Consider the following 17,839-nt stretch of genomic DNA (forward strand, 5'->3'; position numbering starts at 1 on the left):
ATATCTAAGACAAAAAACTATATCAATTTTTATACTACTCAATAGTGTCAAGATTTTAAATATTCCAAAATTAATCTATAGGTTTAATGTGACTAAAGTAAAATTATAACAGGATCCATTTTCAATACTGAGGAAATAATTTAAACCCCATCTGTTAGAATATCTGGTAACATCTTTGAAATCTTTCAAAAAAAAAAAATAGTAAACCATATATTTAAAACAAATCGTACAATTATGGTAATTAAAACATTGGTTTACTTTTATATATTGATAAGCATACAGATTATTGCAACAGATAAGGTGACTGAAAAGAAATTATATTTGCATATATGATAAAAGAAGCATCACAAGCCAAGGAATAATGAAAGGATCATTCAAAAAATGGGCCTTGGGGGAGTGGGATTCATGCATTTCTTCAGTTTTTACCATGCAACATAATTCACTTCTGATGAATCAAAAAATTGACTTAGTAAAGAAGATCAGAGAAAACTGATATGAATACTTATCCATTTTTGAAGAGAGACTGATTTTCTAGTTCTGCTAAGTCACTTCAGTCGTGTCCGACTCTGTATGACCCCATAGACGGAAGCCCAGCAGGCTCCCCCATCCCTGGGATTCTCCAGTCGAGAACACTGGAGTGGGTTGCCATTTCCTTCTCCAGTGCATGAAAGTGAAAAGTGAAAGGGAAGTCGCTCAGTCGTGTCCGACTCCTAGTGACCCCATGGACTACAGCCTACCGGGCTCCTCCATCCATGGGATTTTCCAGGCAAGAGTACTGGAGTGGGGTGCCATTGCCTTCTCTGATTTTCTAGTTAAACAAACATAAAAAGAAGAAATAATCCTATATTTAACTCAATAAAATAAAAACTCTTTAATGTGAAAAAGTTAATAAGATCTAGAAGGTAAATAAAAGATTGGGCTCAAATTTACAAAGAGGTAATAAACAGAGAGGTGATATCTTTATAAACCTCACTACTGTTTTAATTTTCTTTTATTTAATAACTACTGAGATCAGCACTTTCTTACATGTTTATGTAATAGCTGTAATGCTACCCTCTGTCTCACCTGTTTGTATCGGTTTACCATGTGTCTGTTAGAGAGTCTTAATATTTTTCGCATCATTTCACATTTGGGAAAAAGATTTTTAATAAATAAAGCAAAACAGATAATGCTTTTAAAGCACAGAATTAGACAAACACCAAGCCCCCTAGTTATCAAAGAAATGTAAGCCAAAGCTATAGTGAAAAATGTTTACTTGCTAACTTTTTTGAAAAGATGACCCCAAAAAAGTGGCTTAGATAAACTGGAAATTTTCTTATTTGAATTTGGTAACAGTGGAAGTTTGAAATTATGATTTGGAGAGCAACTTATAATTATAGGCACTATTTATAAATTGCTATAAAAATATGAATGATAGTAAGCTTATGTTCTAAAACAAGTAAACAAACAATTCTAAAATATGGGAAAAGCTATTTAAAATTTTTTCTAAATAGCCTGTAGATCCAGCAGCCCAGGAATGAGAAAGCAAATTGCAGCACTCATACAGGGAACTCAGTATTGTCATTAAAATGATGATTATGAAGATTGCGTAACAGCATGGAAATACTTATGATGATTTCATCATAGGAAAACACAAAAGCAAAATACAAAATGATGAGAAAAGTAGCAAAAGGGCGGGGGGAGGAAAGAAATGCACTAAATCAAAAACTTAGTCATTTTTTTAAGAGAATTAAAATTAAGTCCAATTCCTTCAAGTTACAAATTTACAATCACTACTCAATAATTAAAACTATTCAGTTATAGTGAACTGATTCCACCCCATTCCTCATTCAACAATAAGACACGCCTTACTCCCACCCCAGATGGGGCTGGAACTTGAGGCGTGGGGAGGAAGGGCTTCTCATCTCTGTTTCCTTCTCCCCCTCCCTAGATTGGAACCCTGGAATGAGACTCCTTGGCTGTTGGCTTCTCCTCACCCTCTGAAGCAGTCCTCTTAGGCAAAATTTCTTTTTAATAGATTTGATTTCTTAGAGAAGTTTTAGACACATAACACAATTGAGGGGAAGACTCAGAGATTTCCCACTTACTCCCTGATCCCACATTTGCATAACATCCCCTGGGTCAGCATCCCTCATGAGAGGGCGAATTTGTTACAACTGATGGTCTTGCATCATCATCACCCAGAGCCCACAGCTCACTTTTGGTGGTACCCATTCTAAGGGTCTGGACAAACATATAACGATAAATGTCCATCATTATAGTATCACACAGAGTAGTTTCACTGCCCTGAAACTCTTTTGTGCTCCACCTATTCACCCCTGAGTCCTAATTAGATTCTTCTTCTTCCTCTTCTTCCTCCTCTTCCTCCTCCTCTTCCTCCTCCTCTTCCTCCTCCTTCTTCTTTTTCTTCTTCCATGCTGTGCACAGGCTTGCAGGATCTTAGTTCCCCTACCCAGGATTGAACCTGGACCACAGCAGTGAAAGCACAGAGTTGTAATCGTTGGACCCCTGGGGAACTGCCAAATTAGGCAGAATTTCTTTTTTGTGGTCCGCAGGAAATCCATCCTCATCGTTCGTCCGTGGAGATTGCAGTAACCAAGAGTGGCCCTCCACTCCCTCTGCCTTGCTCTTGGACTTGAAGCATGAATGGAAGGAACCCACCAAGAGCACCCTGAGCTGCTGGAAGCCCACCCTTCCTGCCTGGAGAAGAGGCAGCAGCACCCCACTCCTTCCGAGGAGGCTGGAGCTACGCACGCAATGTAGCTCCTCTCTCCAGAGAGACTGTGTTACTTTTCTAACTGGAGTGTTTAATTTGCAGTGTTGTGTTGGTTTCTGCCACACAATACCATGAAGCAGGCATGGATGTGCATATGTTCCTTCCCCCATGAGCTTCCCTCCCTCGCACCCCTGTCGCATCCCTCTAGGTCATCACAGAGCACCAGGCTGAGCTCCCTGTGTGATACAGCAACTTCCCACTAGCTGTCTATTTCACACCTGATAGTGTTTATACATCAATGCTATGCTCTCAATTCGTCCCTTCTTCAAAGACTCTCCATTCTTTTGAATTGAATGAATGGTCAAGGGGTTTGAGAGCTGTGGATAGGATTCTTGGACCACCACTCTGAGTATTCCTCTGTAATCAGGTCCTTTAATTTTAACTCAGTCATGTCCAACTCTTTACTACCCCATGGACTGCAGCCCTCCAGGCTCCTCTGTCCCTGGGGATTCTCCAGGCAAGAACACTAGAGTGGGTTGCCATGCCCTCCTCCAGGGGATCTTCCCAACCCAGGAATCGAACCCTGGTCTCCCGCATCGCAGGTGAATTCTTTACTGACTGAGCCACCAGGGAAGCCCCTTTAATTAACAATTTTAACAAGCTGCCGCAAGTATAAAGAGCACAGAGAAGCTTGATAGGTCCTAAATGTCACTTCAGTTTATTTAGGTGATTTAAAAATAAATATATAAATAATACAATAAAAAGGAAAGATAACCAGAAATTGAAACTTCGATATCTTCTGGAACCCCTATTTTAATATTTTTTGCCTTGGTCAGTCCTCCCTAAGCTTCTATTCCTTCCTCTGAAATTGGAATAATAAATAATAGCTCTTTTCCTTCTTCAACAGCGTGTTATCATAAAGAGTTAATTGTTTACTACAAACATTATATCAACATAAGCTTATCTTATTATAACAATTGGATATTTCATAAAGAGAAATATTCTGGTGTATTCTGTTTTCTTCTTAATACGTGTGAATTGCTATGCTCTTGTAAGTGGTGGAATGATCAGTAGGGAAATAATCAGAAGCGAATACCTAAGTCAAAATTTACCATTACATCTGATGCATTGAGGCTTATTAGAATATCCACCAAGCATTAACAAAAATACAAAACAAAATGAATTACCTGTTAGAATCCGAAGGAAAAAAAAAAGCACAATTTGTGAGAGGTTTTTTTTTCTTTTTTAAACCAAAATTAGCAAAACTAAGATGTAACATATCAGGAAACAAAAAGCACATCAAAGCTTTTCTTTTAATGAGCACAAAAGACATATTGCTGAGGCTAGATACTTTAAAACAAGTGAAATGAGTTTAGTATTGAAAGAAGCTCTTTGTTGAAGATTACTGCTTTTATTCAGATTCAGATGAAATTGTTTATTTTTGTTAGACAATGAATTTCTTCCTTAAGAGTACTTTCGCTGTAAAGTAATTTTTATCTGTGGCAATTTATATCTAATGTTAGGAGAGAATGATAATAGAGGTAATTCATTCTAGGTTTTTCTGGGGTGGTCACCTCAATGGGAATCCTTGAAAGACAGATACAGCACTGGGGTAGCTGAAGGCAGACAAACTAAAAGCTTGGGCCTTCTGCGCGCACCTCCTCCCTTCTGTCTCCCTACCTCCTTCTCTCTCCGTCTGCTCCCTAACAGACCTCCTCTAGGTATGGACATAAGCATTGCAGTAAGTGTTAAGGTGTGTAACTCTTCCCCAAGGAAGAACTTCCATTCTAAGGAGTCTTCAATTCATTTATATAATATAATTGTAATATAACTATAAGTATAATATATATAATGTATATCTATAATGTATAAATAATACAATATATATAATATATAATATAATATATCAAATATTATATATATGTACATTACATAATATATAATATATATAATATAAATATAAATATATATTACAATAATACTATATAATATATATTATAATATATATAATACACTTATATTTAATATAAATATAAATACAATAATAAATATAATATTATATTTAAATATATATAAATAATAAATATATATAAATATATAAATAATATATAATAAATATATATATATATCATATATATTTACATATATTATAATATATATAATATATATATTTGTATAAATATATAAATAATATATATAATTAATATATATATATTAAATATATAATATATATTATATATATATAATATATATGTTTTACATATAATCATATAATATATATAATTATCTATATTATATAATTATATATCATACATATATTATATATATTTTATATAATATATAATATACTTATATTCTATATATGATAATATATTGTATTTGTATTTATATATGTTACATATTTATAATAATATAGATATAATATTTATATATATTACATTCATATATATTATATATATAAATATTATGCTTATATTATACATCTAATATAATATATATTATATTATATACTATATATAATATAATATATAATATGTAAATAAATATATAAATAATATATAAATATGAACTATAAAATATATTTATATAAATATATTTTTTATTTATATAAAATATATATTTATATTAAAATAAACATATATAAAATATATATAATATAAAAATATATATATATAATATATAATTATATATTAAATATATTTAATATGTATTACTTAGTTTATATATATTTAAATACATAATTTATATGTATTTAAATATAAATATTAAATATATAAATATATATGAATATATAAATATAAACTATAAATATATAAATATTTTTATATATTTAAATATATAATTTATATATGTATAATTTAATACATTTATATATATAATATTTAATAATATTTAGTATATAATCTAATATTATATATATATATATATATCATATATATATGTTCCTGCCTGGAGAATCCCAGGAACAGGGGTGCCTGGTGGGTTGCCGTCTATGGTGTCTCACAGAGTCAGACGACTGAAGTGACTTAGCAACAGCAATATTATATCATATTATATATATTATATATTATATATCATATATTATATATATTTATTACACATATAATATATAGTAGTGGCCAAGGACTGGAAAAGATCAGTTTTCATACCAATCCCAAAGAAAGGCAATGCCAAAGAATGCTCAAACTACCGCACAATTGCACTCATCTCACACACTAGTAAAGGGGATGACAGAGGATGAGATGGCTGGATGGCATCACTGACTCGATGGACGTGAGTCTCAGTGAACTCCGGGAGTTGGTGGTGGACAGGGTGGCCTGGTGTGCTGCGATTCATGGGATCGCAATGTGTCGGACACGACTGAGCGACTGATCTGATCTGATCTGATATATAACATACATATATAATATACATATATAATATACATATATATATTATATAATATATATAATATTATATTAAATTGAATTATATTATATTATAAATATTAACAATATATTTAATACTCTAATATTATAATATTCTTCATAACTCAGGGATGGAACCTGGACCTCCCACATTGCATCTGAGCCACCAGGGAGGTCCTATACTTTGATATTTCTTTGAGATTTACACTATATTTCTAAGTTTTTATTTCATAAATGAGCAGCAGCAAGCATTTCTGTTAATTTCATATTCACCTCTTTGTTGTCCCTGGTGGCTCAGATGGTAAAGGGTCTGCCTGCATTGGGGAGACCCAGCTTAGATCTCTGAGTGGGGAAGATCCCCTGGAGAAGGGAATGGCAACCCATTCCAGTGTTCTTGTCTAGAGAATCCCAGGGACAGGGGAGCCAGAGCATATTCTGAAATTCTGTTCCACTCCAGTAGCTTGTTTAATTCCTTTAGAGTTTCTGGATGGAATACACATTCTAAGCAGAACTATCTTTCAAATTACAGGAATTAGAAGTTGTTTAGGATATTTTTGTCATACAGAAAATTATAATTTATAATTCTAACATCAACAGCTTATAATTCAGTGTTTCTTTGTTAGCTTCCTTTGAAGTTTTTAGGTCATTAGGTAATATTTAGCTGAGAAATATATGAACTGAGAAGCAAACAGGTAAGCAATAAGAAAAACACTAGTTTTATTGCATATTTTGTCTGTGTCATTGTATGTGATTTTATATATATATATATATACACACACACACACACACATACATATATCAAAACATCAAATTTATACCTTATACATAAATTCTGTTTGTCAATTATACCTTGGTAAATCTAAAAGAAATTAAAAGCATTAAACAATGTATTTAAAAAAGAGAAATGTGTACTGTGCAATCTAGATAACTTTTGCTGCTGCTGCTGCTGCTGCTAAGTCGCTTCAGTCATGTCCGATTCTGTGCGACCCCAAAGACGGCAGCTCACCAGGCTCCCCCGTCCCCGGGATTCTCCAGACAAGAACACTGGAGTGGGTTGCCATTTCCTTCTCCAATGCATGAAAGTGAAAAGTGAAAAGTGAAAGTGAAGTCACTCAGTCGTGCCCTACTCTTAGTGACCCCATGGACTGCAGCCTAGCAGGCTCCTCCGTTCATGGGATTTTCCAGGCAAGAATGCTGGAGTGGGTTGCCATTGCCTTTTCCGTAACTTTTGCTATGATGTTATTATGCAGCAGTTTTGGAGTCTCCGGGAATGATAATGGGGCTTAGTGAGAAGGTGACAGTTAAACTTTTGACTTACTTTCATACACAATGTTTCTAAGTCTGCTATTGATTTTTCCTCATGTTTTCAAGAAATATAAATTGCATCAGAAAACAATAATTAGCTTTAATTGCTTGTTTTGAGCCTCTGAAGAGGAAGGAAAGGGATTCTCTCTAGGGCTTTGTGCCACAGAGAGTGGAGGAGACATATGGGACTCAGCCTTCCCGGTAAATCAACAAGTCCTCTGGAGGGCGGAGGGGGGCTGCCTTTCCCACAGTCCCATGTAGGGTATCTAATAGATACCTTGCTGCTGCTGCTGCTGCTAAGTCACCTCAGTCGTGTCCGACTCTGTGCGACCCCATGACGGCAGCCCACCAGGCTCCCCCGTCCCTGGGACTTAGCTTCAGTTATTTCTTCATCAGGGAAATCACTTGGGGGAATTTTGAGTCACTGCAAACGTTACATACCGGGAACAAGAAGTGCATATTTTCCTTAAAGATGTGTAGAAGGGCCTGGCTTAGCTGAAAGCCTTTATAGCAGTGTCCTGAACAAGTGTTTCTTGGGAGTGAGGACAGAGGGGCCCAAGACTCTTTGGTGCATGTCTCTCTGTTTCTGCCATTTGGGGTAGAACTGTTCAAGGGAGAATAGGCAGGTATTTAACCAAAACTGAATTTAAAAAAATTATAAGGTAACTTCTGGAGAAATAGAATCAACAAGGTTGCTCTAAATAAGATTTTCAGTTCAGTTCAGTTCAGTCGCTCAGTCGTGTCCGACTCTTTTCGACCCCATGAATCGCAGCACGCCACGCTTCCCTGTCCATCACCAACTCCCGGAGTTCACTCAGACTCACATCCATCGAGTCAGTGATGCCATCCAGCCATGTCATCCTCTGTCGTCCCCTTCTCCTCCTGCCCCCAATCCCTCCAAGCATCAGAGTCTTTTCCAATGAGTCAACTCTTCACACGAGGTGGCCAAAGTACTGGAGTTTCAGCTTCAGCATCATTCCCTCCAAAGAAATCCCAGGGCTGATCTCCTTCAGAATGGACTGATTGGATCTCCTTGAAGTCTGAGGGACTCTCAAGAGTCTTCTCCAACACCACAGTTCAAAAGCATCAATTCTTCGGTGCTCAGCCTTCTTCACAGTCCAACTCTCACATCCATACATGACCACTGGAAAAACCATAACCTTGACTAGACGGACCTTTGTTGGCAGAGTAATGTCTCTGCTTTTGAATATGCTATCTAGGTTGGTCATAACTTCCCTTCCAAGGAGTAAGCGTCTTTTAATTTCATGGCTGCAGTCACCATCTTTAGTGATTTTGGAGCCCCCCAAAATAAAGTCTGACACTGTTTCCACTGTTTCCCCATCTATTTGCCATGAAGTGATGGGATCGGATGCCATGATCTTCGTTTTCTGAATGTTGAGCTTGAAGCCAACTTTTTTAGTCTCCACTTTCACTTTCATCAGGAGGCTTTTTAGTTCCTCTTCACCTTCTACCATAAGGGTGGTGTCATCTGCATATCTGAGGTTATTGATATTTCTCCCGGCAATCTTGATTCCAGCTTGTGTTTCTTCCAGTCCAGTGTTTCTCATGATGTACTCTGCAAAGAAGTTAAATAAACAGGGTGACAATATACAACCTTGATGTACTCCTTTTCCTATTTGGAAACAGTCTGTTGTTCCATGTCCAGTTCTAACTGTTGCTTCCTGACCTGCATACAGATTTCTCAGGAGGCAGGTCAGGTGGTCTGGTATTCCCATCTCTTTCAGAATTTTCCACAGTTTATTGTGATCAACACAGTCAAAGGCTTTGTCATAGTCAATAAAGCAGAAATAGGTGTTTTTCTGGAACTCTCTTGCTTTTTCCATGTTCCAGCGGATATTGGCAATTTGATCTCTGGTTCTGCCTTTTCTAAAACCAGCTTGAACATCTGAAAGTTCATGGTTCACGTATTGCTGAAGCCTGGCTTGGAGAATTTTGAGCATTCCTTTACTAGCGTGTGAGATGAGTGCAATTGTGCGGTAGTTTGAACACTCTTTGGCATTGCCTTTCTTTGGGATTGGAATGAAAACTGACTTTTTCCAGTCCTGTGGCCACTGCTGAGTTTTCCAAATTTGCTGGCATATTGCATGCAGCACTTTCACAGCATCATCTGTCAGCACTTGAAATAGCTCCTCTGGAATTCCATCACCTCCACTAGCTTTGTTCGTAGTGATGCTTTCTAAGGCCCATTGGACTTCACATTCCAGGATGTCTGGCTCTAGGTGAGTGATCACACCATCATGATTACCTGGGTTGTGAAGATCTTTTTTGTACAGTTCTTCTGTGTATTCTTGCCACCTCTTCTTAATATCTTCTGCTTCTGTTAGGTCCATACCATTTCTGTCCTTTATCGAGCCCATCTTTGCATGAAATGTTCCCTTGGTATCTCTAATTTTCTTGAAGAGATCTCTAGTCTTTCTCATTCTGTTGTTTTCCTCTATTTCTTTGCATTGATCACTGAGGAAGGCTTTCTTTTCTCTTCTTGCTATTCTTTGGAACTCTCCATTCAGATGCTTATATCTTTCCTTTTCTCCTTTGCTTTTCACTTCTCTTCTTTTCACAGCTGTTTCTAAGGCCTCCCCAGACAGCCATTTTGCTTTTTTGCATTTCTTTTCCATGGGGATGGTCTTGATCCCTGTCTCCTGTACAATGTCAGGAACCTCAGTCCATAGTTCATCAGGCAGTCTATCAATCAGATCTAGTCCCTTAAATCTATTTCCAGTTCCACTGTATAATCATATGGGATTTGATTTAGGTCATACTTGAATGGTCTAGTGATTTTCCCTACTTTCAATTCAATTTCAGTCTGAATTTGGCAATAAGAAGTTCATGATCTGAGCCATAGTCAGCTCCTGGTCTTGTTTTTGTTGACTATATAGAGCTTCTCCATCTTTGGCTGCAAAGAATATCATCAATCTGATTTCAGTGTTGACCATCTGGTGATGTCCATGTATAGAGTCTTCTCTTGTGTTGTTGGAAGAGGGTGTTTGCTATGACCAGTGCATTTTCTTGGCAAAACTCTATTAGTCTTTGCCCTGCTTCATTCTGTATTCCAAGGCCAAATTTGCCTGTTATTCCGGGCATTTCTTGACTTCTTACTTTTACATTCCATTCCCCTATAATGAAAATACATCTTTTTTGGGTGTTAGTTCTAAAACGTCTTGTAGGTCTTCCCAGAACCGTTCAACTTCAGCTTCTTCAGCATTACTGGTTGGGGCATAGACTTGGATTACCGTGATATTGAATGGTTTGCCTTGGAAATGAACAGAGATCATGCTGTCATTTTTGAGATTGCATCCAAGTACTGCATTTCAGACTCTTTTGTTGACCATAATGGCTACTCCATTTCTTCTGAGGGATTCCTGCCCGCAGTAGTAGATATAATGGTCATCTGAGTTAAATTCACCCATTCCAGTCCATTTTAGTTCGCTGATTCCTAGAATGTCGATGTTCACTCTTGCCATCTCCTGTTTGACCACTTCCAATTTGCCTTGATTCATGGACCTGACATTCCAGGTTCCTATGCAATATTGCTCTTTACCGCATCGGACCTTGCTTCTATCACCAGTCACATCCACAGCTGGGTGTTGTTTTTGCTTTGGCTCCATCCCTTCATTCTTTCTGGAGTCATTTCTCCACCGATCTCCAGTAGCATATTGGGCAACTACTGACCTGGGGAGTTCCTCTTTCAGTATCCTATCATTTTGCCTTTTCATACTGTTCATGGGGTTCTCAAGGCAAGAATACTGAAGTGGTTTGCCATTTACTTCTCCAGTGGACCACATTCTGTCAGACCTCTCCACCATGACCTGCCTGTCTTGGGTGGCCCCATGGGCATGGCTTAGTTTCATTGAGTTACACAAAGCTGTGGTCCTAGTGTGATTAGATTGATTAGTTTTCTTTGAGTATGGTTTCAGTGTGTCTGCCCTCTGATGCCCTCTTGCAACACCTACTGTCTTACTTGGGTTTCTCTTACCTTGGACGTGAGATATCTCTTCACGGCTGCTCTAGCAAAGTGCAGCCACTGCTCCTTACCTTGGATGAGGGGTATCTCCTCACCACCACCCCTTCTGACCTTGAACGTGGAATAGCTCCTCTAGGCCCTCCTGTGCCCATGCAGCCACCACTCCTTGGAGGTGGGGTTGCTCCTCCTGGCCGCAGCCCCTGGCCTCAGGCATGGGGTAGCACCTCTCGGCCGCTGTCCCTAACCTAGGACGCAGGGTAGCTCCTCTCGGCTGCGGCCCCTGACCTCGGATGTGGGTTAGCTCCTCTTCGCCATTCCTGCACTGTTGTTTACACCAATTGGCCTGGCATGGAAAAACAAGTGCTGACTCACAAGACCACAAACAAAAACAATGGGAAGAAATTGTAAGGATAAACATTTTAGACACCATGCTCCCAGGATTGACGATAATACAGGTGGCTTATATAATAGTATTTGGGAGATAAGGAAATAGATATTTAATTACATATAAGTTAACTAGAAGGACATGAAAATCTACCAGAATCGAGTAAAAGATGGTCAGTGGTTTATTCACTCCCCTTCACATCCCAAGGGGACAATAGACAATATCTGGAGGCATTTTTGGTGTCACAGTGCAGGGGCCAGAGGTGAAGGTACTATCGTCTAGTAGACAGAGGCCAGAGAAGCTGCACAGGATAGCTCCCCATAAACAGAATAAGCCAGTCCAAAAGATCAATAGTGTCAGAATTGAACGTCTCTGAAAAAAATCACTGATAAAGAATTATGATAGTGAGAACTGGCATGGAAAAATTGTCTTCTGATTGTTACTTAAATATACTTGTGAAAATAGTATGGTGGCTTTTCATAGTATAAAAATTAAATATATGCTCAGATAATCCAGTAACTCTGCTTCTGAATATTTATTTATTTAATTCAAAAAAATTAAAATGATGATTTAAAAGAGATATTAACATTCCCTTGTTCATTGCAGAGCTATTCACAATAACAAAGATTAGAAATAACCTAAATGTCTATGGGCCAAAAAGTGGATCAAGAAAATGTGGCATGTACATAAAAATGGCATTAAAAAAAGAAAGAAATTACGCAGTAAATTACCACATGGATGACAGTATGCTTAGTGAAATATGTCAGTCACAGAAAGACACTGTATAACTCCACTTATATGTTCATGGAGTCAAAAAGTGGAGTGATAGATGTCAGAGGCAATAGGAGGGGAAAACAGGAAGTTACAAATCAATGGACATAAAATATCAATTAAGAAAGTTAAATGGGTTCTAGACATATACTGTACAAAAATCATATTGGTAGTCAATGTACATTTAAAATATCTTAATTTGGTAGGTCTTATGTGTAATGTTCTTACCACAATAAAATAAAAATAAATATTAGTACAATATGATCACTAAAATCTAAATTTTACTTGGATTCCATGAGCTTTTTCCCTTTAATTCCCTCTTTGTTTTCTTGGACCCAATCCAGGTACCACATTGTACTGTCATCATGTCTCCCTAATGTCTGATCTGTGACAAATTTTGACTCTTTCCTTTTTATTTTCCTTTGGCTTCAATAATTTTAAAGAGTATGGATGAGGTATCCTGCAGAATGCTTGCAGATATGGGTTTGCCTAATAATTTTCTTATAGTAAAATGAGATAATAGATTCTGTGGAAAGAATGTCACAGAGGTGAAGTTTCTCATCACATCATGTCAGGGGATAAATGATGCCACACTGCACCAATACAGATGCTCACCTTTATCTTGTACTTCGGGTAATGTTGGTCATATTTACTAAACTTGACTGTGAGATTTGAAATGGAGTTGAGTTAATAAAAATTATTTCTACTGTGTTCACTTTCCTTATTTAAATTCTATAGTCCTTGGTTTCTACAATGAATATGTGTTATTTCAATAATTCAATAAACAGAAGTAATTAATGGAATGGACGTGGTGGTGCAATCGAACAGAACAGTTATTTTAAAGGGATCAGTTCATTGTCCAAACTAAATATTTAGCTTTGTAAATATCTCTGCTTTAACTCTCAATGAATCATGATGATCTAAATTCTGGACCTTCATACTTCTTCCATATGTTAGAGTAAAATTATGGAGAAACAAGGTTATGCCTGGCATGGTACAGTCCTTAAATTAATATTTAATAATGATTTCATCTATAATTGCATAATTTTTATAATTGTAAAAAAGTTCAGTGTGAGGAAGGGTTTGAGAGAAGTGATTTTAACCTACAAATGTTCATGTGAAATGCCCCTAACGCTGCTCCAGGTTTTATAGAACACAAGAAAGAATTACATCAGAGAATTGTGATTAATTTTAATCATTTCAAGGCTTTAAGAGAATGAGGCAACAGACAGTCTCTAGGGTTTATGCCCCATAGGTTGTGACTCTAGATATAAGACTATATCTGTGACTCCCAACCAGAAGAGATTCTACTTTCACCCATCAGCGGGTATCATGGGAAGCTGCTGTGAAACACAGGAGCTCAGCCTGGCACTCTGTGATGACCTAGGAGAAGGCATGGGAGGGAGAGTGAGGCTCAGAAGGGAGGGAGTATATCTGTATATATCCCTTCCAACCAAAATTAAATTCAAAAATAAGATTCTAAACAAAAATTAATATTATTTTCTAAGTAGGGTATTAGAAAAAAAGTGTGAGGGAAAATTTACCATTTAGACATAGAGAGTCCTTGAGTAATACTGAGTCATTGTGAAAGTTACCAATCTGAACTGTAAAGGAAGAGGAAGTGGACTCAGCCTACAGAGCTTTGTGTGAGAACTGGCTCAGCTGACCCCTTAAAACAACAGGGCTTCCCTGGTGGAACAGTGGTAAAGAATCTACTGCCAGTGCAAGAGATGCAAGAGACTCGGGTTTGATCCCTGATTTAGGAACATCCCCTGGAGTAGGAAATGGTAACCCACTTCAGTATTTTTGCCTGGAAAAAAATTCCACGGGCAAATGAGTCTGGCGAGCTACATGCAGTCCATGGATTCACAAGAGTCTGAAGCAATGGAGTGACTGAACACAAACAAGTGCCTGGAATGGAGGGTTAGAAGAGCTCTGAGAATCTGTGGAAGGTGCATTATCTGGTTTCTACAAACTTTTGAAGGAGTAGTCAAATTGAAATAAAGACAAATATTTAATTAAAAATAAGCAGAGATTAAACAAATGCTAGTGAAAGAAAAGTAAAAGGCACTATTTTTAATTAGGTATGTAAACCAGCCTTGAGAGCAAAAATTAAACAAAATAGAAAAGAAAGATACAGGAAAGATATTAGCTGTCATATTTCCTAAATCCAAAGAAACTCACCGGCAATTTAAAAATAACATTTGGGTCACAAAATCCATTGGATGAAATAAAACATTAGTTTAATATTAATTTTCAAGTGGCTTAGACAAATCAGCTATATTTAGAATGTCTAGCTTTGTGATAGATTGTCTTTTTAAAATTTATACTCAAATTTATGAGTATGGGAAGATATAGGGATCTTGAGTGTCTCAGTTTTGCCTATGATCTGACATCACTGCTGAGCCATATAAAATCTATTTCTTGAGTTATGGGACTAGAGACAACCTTATCGGAAATGATAGAGAAAAGTCCTGGTATGGTAGGGTCTAAGAGGTGTAGGTCACCAATTGTGCATGCATGTGTGCTGAGTCGCTCAGTTGCGTCCTATTCTTTGTGACTTCATGGACTATATAGCCAACCCGACTCTGTCCACACAATTTTCCACTCAAGGATACTGGAGTGGGTTGCCATTTCCTCCACCAGAGGATCTTCCCAACCCAGGGATTGAACCTGCATCTCTTGCATCTCCTACATTGGCAGGTGGATTCTTTACCACTATCCCTTGAGAGGTCACTGGTCACCAATTAGAGAAATACAATTCTTTTCTATTAGCATTTTATCATGAAATATCATCACACTGAGGTACTACCTTAAATGTTTGATCTTTCTCTTTTACAGGTAATAATAGAGACAGAATAAATGTCTTTATTTATGGACATTTCTATGTTAGAATCTTTAGTAGTGTTAGTTACATTTTTCTCAACTTCCTTTCTCATCTCACCTGCTGCTGCATTCTAGTATAGCTCTCTGATATATACATTTTCATTGGACAATTTCCCATAGGTTTAAGATCACTAGTTTGTCACAAATTGGAACATGATTATGAATAAATGGAGTATCTTAGTACTAAGACGTTGAACATAGATTCTCTTTTAGACAAATGGAAAATTTCTGGATCAAGATTCCAGTCACAGATGTGTAGATTGATCCTTATTTGCATGTTACAGGGAAAGTCAAGGATCTCTGTCTTCTGCTTTGTCATATCTTTGATAAAGACATAGACTGTATTATCCTTATTATTTGTTCAGTGTTATTATTCCACAAACAATGAGGTGGGATTGATAATTAGGGCTCCCTGGGTTGAGAAGAACACTATCTGAAAAAAATTAACTAAGGTTTATTTTGACAATAGATTTACTGAGTCAGAAAGAAAAGTAAATGTTAAAGTATCATGTGGAATTAACAATAAAGGCACAGATGTAAACTGTTAGAGGGGCCATTCTTAGTGTCACATTGTGAACATGTGATGCAAAGTGTAATTTATTTAGAATTTTCTCACTTCTGCTACTAGTTTTAGGACTGAAATAATCAGTTATGGTACTAGGCTAGGTTAATCTTTTATGAATTTATAATGTTCAAGATGACCTAAAAGTGCTATAGAAGAATTTCACTGAAAATAACTCCCAAGTCTTTTGATTTCATATTATCTCTAAATGTTGAAATTATAATTCAAAACAAAAAGTTCAATAATGGTAGTGTGCTATTTAAAGAAAAGTTTAAATGGTTATCTTTTTAAAATTTTAGACATTTAGCAATCATGAGTAAATAACAGAAAGAAGTTCTAAAAGAGACATTTTGCTTCCTTTTCCAGCTTTGGAAAGGAAGCATTAACCAAGTGTCTTACATCCTTATTACCCTTAATATTTTTCTTTCTAGGACTGATTCAGATTCTGACAAATAGAAACCATGTTTCTATCAAGAGAGAAATAAAAGTGGGGCCGTGTTCACTCTCCTGGTCTTCTCCGATTACCCAGAGTTGCAAGTCCCCCTCTTGACATTCTTCACCATCTAAGATGTCGCTGTGGCAGGGAATTTTGGGATGATTGCAACCATCAAAATTAACCCCAAAGTGCACACCCCCATGTACTTTTTCCTCAGCCACCTCCCCTTTGTGGAGTTTTCTAATTCCTCCATTGTTGCTCCCAAGACCACGGTGAACCTCATGGTAGAAGACAGAACCACTTCAGTTGTAGGCTGTGAAATACAATTCTTTTTCTTTTGTACCTTTGTGGTGACTGAGTCCTTTTTATTAGCTGTGATGGCCTATGACTGCCTCGTGGCCATCTGCAACCCTCTGCTCTGCATGGTGGCCATGTCCCCAAGACTCTGTGCCACGTTAGTGGTTGGATCTTATGCCTGGGGTGTAGCTTGCTCCTTGGCATTCACATGTTCTGTTACCAAATTATCATTTTGAGGTTTCAACACAATCAACCACTTCTGTGAGTTCTCCTTCCTGCTTTCCCTCTCTTGCTCTGATACTTATCTCAACCAGTTGCTGCTTTTCATTTCTGCCACCTTTAATGAGGTCAGCACACTCTTCATCATTCTCCTGTCTTATGCATTTATTGTTGTCACCATCCTCAAGATGCGTTCAGCCTGTGGTCGCCGAAAAGCCTTCTCCACCCGCGCTTCCCGCCTGACTGCCATCAGCATCTTCCCCGGCGCCATCCTCTTCCTCTACTCTGTGCCCAACTCCACACCCTCCAGGCACACAGTCAAAGTGGCGTCTGGGTTTTACACGGTGGTCATCCCCATGTTGAATCCCCTGATCTACAGTCTGAGAAATAAGGATGTCAAGGACACAGTCTCCAAGATCATGAACTCTAAAGTGTTTCTTATTAAGCATTATTATAATAGTAGAGTTATATAGTGTGTCTGCAGAGGTTGGTTTTTAAAGATACATTTAGATTAATGAAGAGTGAATGCTGTAAAATTTGTGAATGCCGGGCTTGGGGAATGATGGGGGGGAGGGGATAGTTAGGGTGTTTGGGATGGATATGAACACTCTTATGTTTAAAATGGATAGCCAGCAAGGATTTACTGTATAGCACATGGAACTCTTCTCACTGTTATGTGGCAGCCTGGATGGGAGGAGTGTCTGTGGGTGAAACGATATAAAAATATATTAGTCGCTCAGTCGTGTCCAACTTTTTGCGACCCCATGGACTGAAGCCTGCCAGGCTTCTCTGTCCATGGGATTCTCTAGGCAAAAATATGTATATATATGTCTGAGTCCCTTCACTTTTCACCTGAAACTATCACAACATTGT

At 37.3% G+C, this 17,839-nt stretch overlaps 1 pseudogene; it reads left to right on the plus strand.

Moving 5' to 3' along the window:
• Window positions 1-17,439, plus strand: part of LOC109563586 (olfactory receptor 5D18-like) — a 32,530-nt pseudogene extending 15,091 nt beyond the window's left edge.
• The last annotated feature ends 400 nt before the right edge of the window (window positions 17,440-17,839 follow it).

The sequence above is a fragment of the Bos indicus genome, chromosome 24 (assembly GCF_029378745.1).
Source record: "Bos indicus isolate NIAB-ARS_2022 breed Sahiwal x Tharparkar chromosome 24, NIAB-ARS_B.indTharparkar_mat_pri_1.0, whole genome shotgun sequence".
Taxonomy (NCBI): Eukaryota; Metazoa; Chordata; class Mammalia; order Artiodactyla; family Bovidae; genus Bos; species Bos indicus.